The sequence below is a fragment of the Acinonyx jubatus genome, chromosome E3 (genome assembly GCF_027475565.1).
Source record: "Acinonyx jubatus isolate Ajub_Pintada_27869175 chromosome E3, VMU_Ajub_asm_v1.0, whole genome shotgun sequence".
Lineage (NCBI taxonomy): Eukaryota > Metazoa > Chordata > Mammalia > Carnivora > Felidae > Acinonyx > Acinonyx jubatus.
In genome coordinates, this window is record NC_069398.1 from 23908641 (window position 1) to 23913862 (window position 5222).

Here is a 5222-nt window from a genome sequence, read left to right on the forward strand (position 1 = left end):
TAATTTCTAAAGTCCCTCGAAGGTAGTGGCTGTAGGATGCTACAGCATTATTTGGGTGGACATTTGCTTGACTATAAGCGAAGTTGCCCATTTCCCCACATGCTTGTTTACTCATAGCATCTCTGTTTTCATGAATCGTCTTCTTCAGTTCTTTGCCAGTTTACATATTAGGGATTTAAGTTTTTGGTGTCAAGATACATAGACGCTTTACATAACAGAGAAATGAACCCTTTCCGTATTTGCTGTGAATCTTTTCTCCAGATGATACTTTCCCTTCGGTTTTAGTTCTAGCCTTGCCAAATGGTTATTTACTTTCAAAATGTACAAGCTGCCCATCCTTTGTAGTCTCTTCCAAGTTAACTTATAAAGTTATCATCCCTTGTGCTGGCGTGTTAGCAGCACATGCTAAGATTGGAAGGATGCGGAGAAGATTAGCCTGGCTCCTCGTGCCGGGATGACCCCCACATTTGTAAGGTGCTCCACATTTTTTATGGTGTAAGAAATATATCTCAGTGAAGTGGTTACAAGAAAAAAAAAACCTAGAACTTATCTTGCCTCTAAAGATCTGAAGCAATACAGTAAAACAAGTTCCTTTTTAGAGGGGAGGGTTTTATTTAAGTTTTCTTATTCATATTCACTGTGATATGTGACTATAATTTTCTTTTTGTGTGTTTTACCTTTATCAGGCTTTAGGAAGAAGATCATGCTTGCCTAATGGACATAACGGTACTCTTATCTCTTTTCGCACTCGGGATGTTTTATACAACATCGGAATTATCTGCTTCTTTAAAGTGTGAAAATTGTTCTTGTGGAAACGCTAGGACCAAGTACATTTTTTAGGTTGTTATCAGATAATTTCCCCAATTTCTTCCTTGGTTATTATTCTGTTTAGATTTATACTTCTTGAGTTATTTTTAGTAATCTATATTTTTGTAGAAATTATTCATTTCATTGAAGATTTCCACTTAGTAGCCTACAACATCCTCATTGGATTTGGAGGAAAAAATCTATTTTCTCCATTTTTGTTCTATCTCCTTCCTCATTTCTAATTAAAAGTGTTCCCTTAATTATATTTGTCAGAAGTTTGTTTATTTTCAGAGTCTTATCAAGAAAACAGCATTTAAACTACTTTATCATTCTCCTGCTTTATGTTTTACAATTTATTTATTTTAGCTTTATCTTCCCTCACTGCTTCTTTTAAAATTATGTTTCCCCTTAGCTTTTAAATGGAAGGCTTTGTTAATATCAACTTGGATAATCCCGGCCTGAATAGGATTCTGAAGACTGAAATGAGTTAGGGGGAGAGAACGTGATGCATTAGCATATGTTTATCAAGCGGCCACCAGCCAGGGCTACTGAGGGTTCACCAGCCAGTTCAATAGAGGGAAATACATTCGGGAAGTTGGAAGTCGTTGTGAGGTGTTGGGTGCCTGGTGGGAACCATAAGCACAGGTCTGACGAGGAGCCACAGAAGGCAGAGATGGGGAGGAGGAGGGGGGAAGGAAGGCTCTCCTCCCTCCAGCCTCCTGCCAGTGCCTCTCTTTGGCAGAAATTAACCAGAAGCCGCTGGGCAAAGGAGCCTGGGAGGTGTAACTGGCGGAATTGGGGCTGAACGGGGAAGGACAGCCAATGGACCTGGGAACAGACAGTGATCAGCACCGACACCTGCCCTTCAGTGTGGTGTGGTCAGAAGACTTTGTGATGCTGGAGACATGGCATCGCTGGCACCAGGATGCTATAGACTCTTTGTTAAGTCCTGCTGGGCTGTAACTTCTACAGCCTTCCTCCTTCTTGCTGTCTTTTTTCTTGCTTTTCCATCGCCAAGCCCATTTGAAATAGGGAGGTCAAGTTTCTGTGCTGGCTCTTTCCTCAGTTAATCCCCGCCCCCCTCCCCGCCCAACGCCCACTTTGGCCATCTTACCACAGCCTGGATCGAACCCGGACCTGCGTACAGAGGTGCCCAGCCCCCCAGCTGTACTTCTGGCTTCTTTGTTCAGCTCCAGACCTGGGTTTCTAGCTGCCTAATGGGCACCCTGGATGCCACAGAGACCTTGTAAATGGAATTTATGACGTTCTCTTCTCCCCAGATCTCTTCTGTCCCCTGCATTCCTTTGTCAGTCGATAGGATCTCCTCTACCCCTGCATCAGAGAGGAACAGCTTGGAGTAGCTTTTAGTCCTTCCTTCTCCCTCACATCCCGTACAGGCTTCTGCCCATCTGCTCAGTTCTGTGCCCCAAGACTGCTGTTTCTTTCCTCCTCCCACACTGCAGCCACACCAGCTCTGGCCTCGTTATTGTCCTCTGGCTTCTAATGGCCCTTCTCCCTTGTCTAGTCTCCCTTTGTTCTAGTACGTTCTGCACACTGATGCCAGAATGATAGTTTTGGAGCTACAAGCTGATCATGTCACCCAAGGCCATAAACTTCCAAAGCACCTCCAAGTAGACAGGATTCGCCCAAGTGTCTTCGCTGTGGGAACAGCTCCTGTCTCCTTTTCCCACCGCTGTCATTTGCCACTTTGGGTCCAATCATGCCAATCTACTTTTCTCTCCCCAGAGAGTGCCAGGGCGTTTCATAGTCCTGGGTCTATGCCCATGCTTCTTTCTGATTCTGGAAGGCAGCTGTTCTCAAAGTGGGTGTCCAGACCAGCATCAGCATCACTTGGAATTTACTAGAAATGCAGATTCTTGGGGCGCCTGGATGGCTCAGTCGGTTGGGCATCCAGCTTCGGCTCAGGCCATGATCTCTTGGTTTGTGTGTTTGAGCCCCACGTTGGGCTCTGTGCTGGCAGCTCGGAGCCTGGAGCCTGCTTCTGTGTCTCCCTCTCTCTCTCTCTGCCCCTCCCCTGCTCATGCTGTGTCTCTCTCTGTCTCTCAAAAATAATAAATAAATATTAAAAAAAAAAAAGAAATGCAGATTCTCATATCTCACCCAGACCTACTGAATCAGAAACTCTGGAGAGGAGGCTTGGGAATCTGGATTTTAACAGCTCCTCCCACCCCTGGGTGATTTAGATGCAAGATAAGGTCGAGAATCACTCAACTTCCCCCTTGCACCTGGTATCCTACTCAGTTACAGATGCCGGCTTGGTTTGGCCTTTCCTGTTACCTCTGAGGTCACCACTCCTTCCTTCCTTCCTTCCTTCCTTCCTTCCTTCCTTCCTTCCTTCCTTCCTTCCTTCCCTGTCTTTCTTCAGTTCTTGCAGGAACTTGACCAGTTCCTTTCCCAGAGCTGTTAAACCCAGCCTATTTATTAAAAAAAAACGTTTCTCAAAGGCAAGACATTCTTTTACCTTCCCAGGTCCTAGAATGCTCAACACATACATACACACACACACACACACACACACACACGAATAAATACGGTATACAATTCAAAATTATTTACCAAACACTTGGATAATGTTTACAGCCAGGCATTGTCCTGAGCTCTATGATCATTTAAAACCCTTTCATCCTCGTTAAAACAAGTAAGCATGGGAAGCTGTTCTAGTGACCACTTTCCGGATGAAGGATTTGAGGCGCAGGGAAGTGAAAGGAACTCAAAGTCACGCAGCCAGTGAGCCGTCGGGCTGTGGTTGGAGTGTGGGCATTCTGGCTGCAGATTCTGGTTCTTGATCTCTCTTCCGCACCCCTCCTTAGCAGTATTGGCTGTGTTCAGAGGCTGTGCAGAGACGAGGCCTCTGGCGGCCAAGCATACTGCCCTGCACTCTAGAAGTTCTTTATTGGACTGTGTGGGGCTCCTTCTTCAGCTAAAGCTGGCTGTGTGCAGGTTAGCTTCCCAGCGGGCCCCTAAGTTCCGCTCAGAAATTTTCCTCCTTATCGGGGGAGACGCCCTGGGCAGAGGGTCTGGAAGAGTTTGTTTTGAGGGCCAGTTACCCCCCACTGGACCAAGAGGCCTGAGGATCAGGCTAAAGTCATAGTTTTTATTTTTCATTGCTTTTTTTTTTTTTAAAGTTTATTTATTTTGAGTGAGAGAGCATGCCGGGGAGGGGCAGGGGGAGAGAGAGAATCCCAAGCAGGCTCCGCGGTGTCAGCACAGAGCCCAACCCGGGGCTCGATCCCACAGCCCGGGAGATCATGATCTGAGCTGACGTCAAGAGTCGGACGCATAACCGGCGGAGCCACCCAGGTGCCCCGAACGTTGTAGTTTTTCACCTTGACTAGGTCAGACCACTTCCTGAGGCATTTGGAGGCGTTTAAGAAGATAATGCAAGACAGTATTCTCCTCAGGACAGCATCGGCCCTGCCCAGAGAACGGTTGGCTTAACCAGAGATTTAGATGTTGGTTCTCGTTCCGAAGCATCCCTCCACTCCCGTTAGGTTCCTTGACGCGCTGGATTACTGGAGTCCTCCAGATGGAAAGCCCCCTGTCAGTACCCGGTATTAAGACATCTGTACCCGCTGTTTAGCGCTGCACCGTTTAGCGTGAAGGTGCTGGGGGGGGGGCTACCATTGGTTTGCGGGAATCTCCTCCAAGAATCGGAGAGAAGCACTAAGGCACAGGCACGTGAAGGATCAGGACGGGGTGTGATTTTATATATTAGCATACAGTAATTAGCGTGGGTTCAAGTGCCAAGCTGAGCGATCCCAACAATTAGAGAACAGGACAGCGTGTTGTAAGACGCAGACTCCGTGTTATGAATAGCAACCCAAGATGAGCCGGGGAAAGTTGCATAAATGGAGGCTGGGGTGGGGAGGGGTTTTGAGGAGGGAGTGGGATTCACTCTGAGTCGTGCTGCAAGATGATAAGAAAACACTGAATGACTTTAATTGGGAGGTTTATTGTGTGCTATGTAATCTTCTGAGTGTTTTTCATGAAGTCGTCTGAATTTCACAAGGGCCTTAGGAGGTAGGTCTTATATATTTTAAAGCTTCTTTATTTATTTTGAGAGACAGAGAGAGAGAGAGCACGCAGAGGAGGGGCAGAGAGAGAGAGAGAGAGAGAGAGAGACGGAGAGAGAGAATCCCAAGCAGGCTCCGCGCTGTCAGCACAGAACCTGACTCAGGGCTCGAACTCATGAACTGCGAGATCATAACCTGAACCAAAAACAGGAGCCTGATGCTTAATTGTCTGAGCCACCCACGCTTCCTGAGGTAGATCTTAACAGCCTCGTTTTACAGATGAAGACACTGAGGCAGGAAGGCGTTGAGTAAGTTTTCACAGTGACACAGCTGTGTGTAAAGGAACTTGATTCGAACTCACGGTCTGCCTTCAGCCCTTAT

At 46.7% G+C, this 5222-nt stretch overlaps 1 non-coding gene across 1 annotated transcript; it reads left to right on the forward strand.

The window, feature by feature from the left end:
- Positions 1 to 383: 383 nt before the first annotated feature.
- On the forward strand, positions 384 to 489 carry LOC113594605 (U6 spliceosomal RNA). The gene has a single exon (XR_003415008.1). It is a non-coding gene; the product is annotated as a U6 spliceosomal RNA (small nuclear RNA).
- The last annotated feature ends 4733 nt before the right edge of the window (positions 490 to 5222 follow it).